The sequence below is a fragment of the Haemorhous mexicanus genome, chromosome 3, assembly GCF_027477595.1.
Source record: "Haemorhous mexicanus isolate bHaeMex1 chromosome 3, bHaeMex1.pri, whole genome shotgun sequence".
Taxonomy (NCBI): Eukaryota; Metazoa; Chordata; class Aves; order Passeriformes; family Fringillidae; genus Haemorhous; species Haemorhous mexicanus.
Window position 1 is genome coordinate 61,296,452 of NC_082343.1, and position 8,746 is coordinate 61,305,197.

The window sequence follows — 8,746 nt, forward strand, 5'->3', positions numbered from 1 at the left end:
AGGTTCTGTAATTATGTACTTTGTTTATGTGATGTGGTAGCAAAATAGCTTTAATTAGGATAGAAGGAACAGTATGAAATTTAAATTTTGAATTCTTTGGAGTTGGCATGTTTTCTTCTGCTAGATTCAGTTTAATCCTTGAAATGCATGACTAGGTTCGCTTGTCAAAAATAAATATTTCAAATTCTCTCTTCAAATCAGCTGCGAGGACATGGTTTGGCTCTCCCGTTCCCAGGCTGGTTGCACTCCGGCGTGGGGCAGCGCTGCCACCCTGTGGCTTCCTACAGACACCGATCCCCCGCCTGCGGGTGAGCGCAGGCAAGCAAGGCCTGGTTTTGGAAACCAGGATTCTGAATTTACCATAGTTCAGTAACTCTGCACGGTATCTCCACCATTTTTACAGAGTGCCTTAAGGCTGGTTTTGTGGTTTTATTCTTTATGGGCTTTAGGCTCTGAGTCATTACAATTACACAGCCAAAGTGGGGTAAAGTGCTGTGATGTCTTCATTCTGACAGTTCTTTCAGGCTCTGGATGGCTGTATCACAACAGATGCTGATTTATTTTTTTCTGAATAGCTGATCACATCGGCAAGTTATGAAGAAAATCTTTATAAACCCTGATTTTGCTTGAATTTTGATTAGGCTTATGTTTTTTTCAGCATAACTCTAAAGGTCTTCAGAAATTGAAAACAAAATGTCTGCAAGCACACACTACCACCATCTGTCTCCACATGTTTGCTCTCTTCAGGGTATAACTTTTTCTAGCACATATTCCTCAGAATAGTTCCTGGATGTTGGGAATATTATTTTTGCTGATGAAGAGATGAACCCTTATCATTTCATAGTTTTGACTGCTTTGTCAGCCTGAGCTTTTCCTGTTTAGACTAGGACATGTTTTGAAGATTGCATCTTTAGATGTATATTTGGAAAATGTGCAAATATAAGCAAGTATCTATGATCACATAAACGTGGAATGTAAATAAGGTGATTTGGCACCTACCTAATTTGACTTGTAAGTTTATCAGTTGTGCTGCAATTTTATTCTTTACCTATATAATTTACAAAACTGGTTGTCCTCTCCTTGCCTTCTCCTCTTCCTGGTCTCCATTCCTCCATGCAATTCTAACTTGGCTGCCTGGCTTCCTCCACTACTATGACTGAGATGCCGAGGATCTGTATCTTCATGAGGCTCTAACTTACCAGATGCTGTATGATATCAGACAGAGAAGGCACAGAGGCCATTTCTGATACTGTCTCTTTCTTGCTACATGATTTCATTCCCCTATACCTTTATTTTGCAATCTCCAGTTTGGAAAATAAAGAGGTGATGGAGATGTGGGGAAGGTGTTTCCTGTGCTTGGACATTCTGCAGCATGGAATCGTGGGCTGCTTGGGACTATCAGTAAGAGTGCAGTAAAAACAAGGTTACTGAACTTCAGGACACTGCATGTGTTTTTTTGTTCAGTAATTACAGCTGTGAGACTGAATGAAGATGCAATTTCATTATGTTGTTATTCAGCTGTAGCTTCAGGTTTCTGTAAAAGGAAATCACTCTTCAGACTGAAGCAAATGCTTTTTTATCTGAATTTTTCTATTTTTACAGGATTAACTTTCAATCAGATAAGATCCTGTGCAAGGTAGACTATGGGAAAATGTAGGGAAGAGAAGAAAGCTGGATGGCCCCCTGAGGCAGCCCACAATGAAGGCTGGATAGGGAATTTTATGCAGCTGTGTTGTAAATACTGTGATGTCTGAGTGGAAGACTGCATTAAAGTATTCATGTTTGAAGAGGAAGTAACCAGGAGCAGTGTCGTGGATGTTCCATGGAAATGAATTTGTGTGAAATGGTCATCAGCTGCCAACATGACACTGCAGGTTAATTATGAGACATCTCCCTGGCAGCCATCAGGGAATGAGCAAGAAGTCAGTCAGGGAGGGAATCCTTTGCTCCAGGGCTTAGTTTATCAGGTGAAACAGTAAACTCAGCTGTGACTTCTCATAATTCTGTGATGATGTACAGTATGATAACTCATGCCAGCTCTGTTGAACAGTTACCTCCCTGCTCTAAGTGGCACTTATACCAGCTCCACAATATTCAAACATTGTTTAATTTTACAATATGTATTATTTTATATGTTTGTTTATAGAAGAGATAAATACAGTTACTCTATGGTATGTAAATATTTATGTCACATTTTATATAGTGTATATATATATATATATTGCCTAGTGTGTATATCTGTATATTGCATAATTGCATATTGCTAGGTATACTTTTAAATATAAAATAAGCATATTAAGAAAATGTCAGTGAAGTACTTCAACCTAAAAGTCAAACTATCAGAATGAGACTTCTCTTTAGTAAACTTTGCAATAATTTAATATATATCTACTTTGCAATAATTTAATATATATCTATAGTTTTGGCCTCTATGACTGAATGGTATTTACAGATTATGCATGCTGGCTTCTGTTGGCAGTAAGAGAGAAGTGTGGTGAAAGTAGAATCATAAGACTGAGTGTGAAGGAAATGAGGAAGAAAAATTTGTGGGAAGATAGTAACATTGGTTCCTCAGCAGCTTCCCTACAGTGCTGTGTCTGTCTGTAGCCAAACTGAGAGTGCTGGCCTCTGCTTCCCCTGTCCAGCTTGCTTCCTACCCCAGCAGAGCAATGTTAAACGTGCAGACAGCACCTACTGCTGTCTGAATTCTTTCCATGGATTTAAGTAGAGGAATATCTCAATCCCAGATCTTGGAATGAGGTTAACTTGATGCTAATTGGCAATGGTGAGAAAGAGATACTATGAGGGCATATATTCAAATGTTGATGTCAGGCAACTCACAACTCAGAAAAAGTACTGCAGAGTTAGGTAACAAATGAACAGAGGTTTTCAATGTTGTAACTTAGGGTATAATGTTGTTTAAATTTCATGTTATGTTTGTTCTTGAACTTGGCCTCTTGCTCCTAGTGACCTTTAGTCTTCATATATATTAGTTATGAGATACAAATAACAAAGAGGGTCCCCACAAAGAATTTTTGGCCCATAAAAGAAGAAAGCAGTTTGATCTAGAAAACAAGTGAGAAGAGCATGAGACTGAGGTGAGACAAAGGCATCAAGTATCTCAATTACTGTAGTTTCTAAGGTTGCAGTGACACGGATAAATAAAACAAGGCTGAGGCTTATCTTTCTTTGTGCTTGGGTTTTAGCAAGGTCCTTGCTAGGCCTTTGGCCTGTCTGACTTTTTCCCAGAAAGTATCCAAGCATGATATTAGGGTAGCATGTGCCGGGGACTGTAGAATAAAACTCAAGCCTGTGTGAATGTGTCCCCAGCCACACTGACTGTTGGAAGCAGAGCATGGTCCATAGCCTGGTTTATCTATTCTAGTAAGTGATATAGATATAGATATTCAGCCTGAGAGGATCACTCCCACACCTTACTGATTCCTATCTTTGTACTGAGTTCAAAGAGCAAACCCCTGCTGATTTCAGTGTGCCTAGGAGAACAGCCCACAGGTTTGTGCCCCAGAGAAGCTGGTGCAAGCCTATTCCAAAATTCGGTGTGAGCCTTCAGCCAGTTATTTGTCGTCTCTTTTTCTTCCCATCTGTATAACGATAGCAGCAGTCTCCTGTAGAAAAACATCTGGTCATGAAGGGACAGCCAAATGCTGCAAGATGACTCCTGTCTTCTTGGTACTTTGTGTATGGACTCTGAGATGCCAAGAGCATTAAGTCCCTATGTAAGAAAAAAGCAACATATTATCAGCAAGGCGGAACTGTTCCCGTTCTGGTTACCTCGACCATCAAAAAGTATCACAGGAAACAGGATGCTGCAGCACGAGGCCGTGCTGACACTTCGATTGCTTGTCCCACTCGATGGTCTTTGCCTCTTCCCTGACAGGGGAGGGAAGTGCTGCTGAAGCAGCCTGGGAAACCATCCAGGGACAGTTATCTGTGCAAGCACATCCCTGGGAACGCTCTCTGCCTGTGCCCACTCCTCCTCCCCTGCTGCTGCTGTGCAGGCTTTCACAGATGTTCCTCCCAGGAAAAGGCAGCTGCAGCTCTCAGCCTCCTGCTTTCCATCTCCCCGGTGGTCTGGCTCCACCCGTCTGTGATGGAGCTGCTGATAGTTCCTCCCTTCCTGAACCCATCCTGCTGCAAGGACTGAGCTGTAGTGATCAGAGGAAGAGGAATTATTCTATGCCTTTTTCTCCCTTTCTTCGTGTCTCCTGGCTGTGTTGCTATACCCTTGTTTTCTTTCCCTAGCGTTTCTGTTCCTTATTTCTTAATTTGTAAACAACCAAGAGAAAACGCAAGACTGTAGATAATCCATATTTACAGTTGGATATGGTCTAATAGTTTACACAACAGCCTGAGGTCTAAATAAAGATTGGGGTTTTTTTCTTTGCTCAAAGAGAAGGATCTCTTAAAATTTAAAGTGAAGGAAGGATTTGCAGTGGTTTTTATTTTCTTGCTTTTGTTATGATCTTTTTTTTTTTCTTGCAAGGAGGCTTTGAGGATGGTGTAACTGAGTGCACGCATGCGCGTTGCCTTAAAAACACGTTTCATCTGTTTACAAGTTTCAGTTTAAGGGCAAAACCCTAAGGCAAGAAAATGCGTCATCCCTGGACTGTTGTGACCCTAGGGTATGTCTGTGCTGCATTTGGGAAATGGGATGACTTTCCTGCCTGGACCTACTCAAAGTTGGTTTTATACTTGGAGACACCAGTGTCTGAAGTAAAACCAGTTACTTGCAGAACTTTGCTGGTTTCACTGTTTGCTGGCAACAGTCCTTCCAAACGTAACACATGGATTTTCCTTCTTGGAGCATTAACTTTTAGGTCAGACCTGTGGCATCTCAGAATTGCAGAAATTCCCCAAGCCATAACACATCAGTAACTTTGCAGCACTAGCAACAGAAAAGTGCCATTATTACTGGTTGTGCCACTTCCCACCCATGAACTATGCTGGGCTGAAGAGCATGAAGCAATCTGAGGCTGAATTGTGAGCACAGGATGGTATTTACCCTATGGGCCTTCATTTGGTAGCACAGCCTTAATATGGGAATAGTCAGCGCTACATGGGCCAGCAATGAACAATTTGATTCTGACTGTTGGAAGAAATCCTGTATGGAGGATTTTCCAGGTGTACGTATACTTGGCAATTACAGAATGCTTTGTTGTTTGCTGCTACAAATTTCAATTTCATTGAAATAAAAATTTGTGTCAATGTAATTGAAATTTCTTTTGTAGTCCTGTCTCTTTTGGGAGACTGTGTATGCTAATCTGCATTCAGATATCCAGACAAAAATTAAAACACTCATGAATTTTAGCATATTATACCCTCCACTTGTACATCAGATATGTATAGGTTTTGTTCTCTCTTAGAAAGTTTATAACCTGAAATTAGCTAATGTATTTTGCATATTTAAATTTTTTTTTTTACTACAAATTATAATGAGAGTAAATTACAAGAGGATTTTGGCAAAAATTGCCTTTTGAAAAATATCTGTGATTTGTTAAAAGGAGGCAAGTATTTTACAGGCAGACGTAACTGAGGGGTTACAAATACGTCAAGCATTGCTGTGCTTGTGATCCTATCATTATGTCCAGGATTCCAACCAGCTTCCCTTCAGAAGAAACCACACAGATTTTCTGTGCCTTTTATTTTCTGAGGTGAGCTAGGAATGTTGACCTTGGAGTCCCTTTAAAGAATAGGCTATCTTGCACATGTTCTCCTTATGCACCTTGACGTTTGAGGGCATGACCAACACTGTGGCCTTGCTGCCCCAGTCAGCGCCCAGAGCAGCACGGCATTTTGCAGGTGTCTGCAAAGTGGGTTTCTTGCTATGCTGATGCTTCAGGCTGGCAGTTTTCCATCCCAGTGAGAGAATAAGATAAGCCTAAAAGGTATTTTCTGTAAGACTTTACAGACTGTGAAAACTTCCGCAAAGGAGCACAATGTCAGTACCAAACCCAGGTGCCTGAGCACTGAGTCAACGCTGCAAGTAAAGGGTTTGCTAGTCTCTAGCTGAATTGAAAAATGGTCATGAAGTAGCTGGGTTGAAACTGGTTTCTTTACAAAGAAACAAACAAACAAACAAATACTAGTATTAAAATCAAATGGAACTAAACGGTATTTATAGAGTTCTTATCTTAAAACACATAGGTCCATAAGCAAGTCTTCTATGAACTTGAGTCCTACGACTGAAGCAGCATTTGAAGCTTCATCTATAGCTGACACTCTGCTCTATATGCTCTTGTATCTAATAAAAGCTGAGCTCATGTTGAAACCCTTCCTTCAGTTGCAAAATTTATAGACTTTTTCTTTACTCAGCTGCCTGTTTTCACACACATGGAGAAATATTAAAAATTACAGTAACTTAGTTATCTTTGAGACCTCTGTCAAATCTAGCTGAAATCAGGCAATGAGTTCAAACATTACTAGGAGGGAATATATACAGACACTCACACAGCTGCATCTACATCCCTGTAGATACAAAAAGATAAACCAAGTCAACTTTTTTTCCACATGAAAAAGGGGTATAAGTATATTTTGGTAAATAATAAAATGCATCACTTTGTACAGAAAAGCAAGAAAGCAAACAAAATATTTTCTTTAAAGTCATTTACATCAATATGTAAACCTGTTCCCTCTTTTCCTTAGCACATTTGTGAGTTCCTTTCAAAAGTATAAATTGCTTCAGTCAGACTAAACATACATTTACTGTTTGCAAATATTTTGCGGTAAAATTGCACTCAGCAGCAGGGTAGAATAATTTCATTCATTGTTCTCTTGAAGTGCATAGTAGAACTCTTAATTCATCTAAGAAACTTGGGCTGTTGAAGCCAGCTGCCAGCACTGTGCCATTACTGTCGTGTCTGTGCCCTTAAAACAAGAGGTCGGTGGACCAGGAGTTCCCAGCCACATAAATGCCTCTGGAAAACATGTTCATTGTCTTCAAAATAAAGATAAAGAGATAGAGATAAAGCCACTAATTATTTTTCAGTCAGCGTAAAGTCATTATTTACCTTTCTGTGTACTCCTGGTTGCTTTTGTTCATTTCTTGTTGCTTTTTGTTTCCTTGTTGCTCAGAGACAAGGGCTGAGGAAGGTGCAGGATGCTCGAGGAATATTTTAGTCCCCAAGACACTTGCAGTGTAGACTGCTAGATAAAGCGAACAGCAGTACAAGAAGCAGCGGTGTCTGCTGCTGGTGTGTACACAGTAAGCATCTTCAACACTTACTGTTCCTGCAGCTTTTGGCACATGGTTGCAGCTGTGCTCCTCACTTTTCACGGGGTACCATTATATTCCTCCCTTCCTTTCTTCAGTGTTGTATTTCAGGTGGCAAATGAACACTGCACATGGTTAATTAGCTGGGAAGGTGCTGAGTTATTGCAGTTAGCAAGAATTGCAAAACAGGGTGGTAAAGAAGCATGTGTTAGAATATTCAGAATTTAACTCAATTTTATGCATATATCAGATGCATATCAATTTCTGCTTTTTAGAAAGAAATCAGCACCTTGTTATGAGTATTAACCAAGCATTAGTGAGCATGGATTTGAGATTTTGAGTGGTTAAATTCAATGCTTAGTGTCAATTCAGTGAGCAAATTTAGAGGTTAAGATGTGCATTTTCTGTATCAGTCACCGGCACTCAGCGTGAGGCCAGGGGCTCTATTCTGTCTCCCTTTAATAGACCAGCAATTCCCACTGAATTTCCCAGTTCCTGTGGCAAAGAAATCAGCAAATCAGCCTGTTCAGCCATGGTTACCAGCGCCGCTCGTCTCTTGAGCAGAAGCTGCGGCTGTTCAGGGTCTGTGTGTGGCCTCAAATTCAGTCAAGGCCCTGTGTGTAAGTGCACATCTCACCTGGTGCAGTCCTGTCCACAACAGTGAGGTTGTGCACGGTTAGGCCCAGCACTAAGAGAGGTCTGCTCTTAATTGTGTGGCAAGGGGATAAAGCTGCACAAAAGTGAAATTAAACAGCTCTCCCCTTCACAACCATTAGGATGATACAGCATGTCCTGGCCCTTTTCATAATGAGGGCTGAGATGTTTGCACAGCCCTCGGTTCACAGCGAGTTGCTTTAATTAAAGCTAACCTAGCCCACGCATGAACCCGACTGGTGAATTTGGGTCGCCTGGAGGACGCGCCACCTCGTCCAGTTATCTCGGGGGAAAGTGGGGGATGAGAATTAACACAATCCAGGCTGCACGGATGCCCGAGGCAGCTCAACACCGGCCTGCGGGGAATACCCAGGGGAGGGAGCCCCCGGGAGGGTCTGTGGCCCCCGCACTGCGCCCCGGGCAGCCGTCGGCCCCCGCAACTAGCGGGGACGGAGGGCTTGGTCCAGGGGACGGCCCTGCAGCCCCTGCCGCCCCTCTCTTGCTTTCGGCAAGAAAGTACCCAGGTATCAAACGGAACCGAGTTGATATTGAAAGAGCAAGTGAGGCGGAAATTTAAAGCCCCTGTGCTAATAATAACAGTATAAATAACTGAAGACATCTTGTAAACAGTGCGGTCATAACCCTGAAACATTAAACAGCGCGGTGGGATCTGGCGCATCAGCTGCCGGCGGCCGCTGCCGGTGCAGGGGGAGCGCCCCGCACTCCTGTTTATCTCAGCCTCATCTCCCACGGGTGCGCTGATCGATAGAGAGGAGATGTTTAAGTTGAAAATTCCCGGCGCTGAGGACCGACTGTACTTTATCAATAGCTCACTGTTCCTGTCCCCGCGGAGCTGAGCGG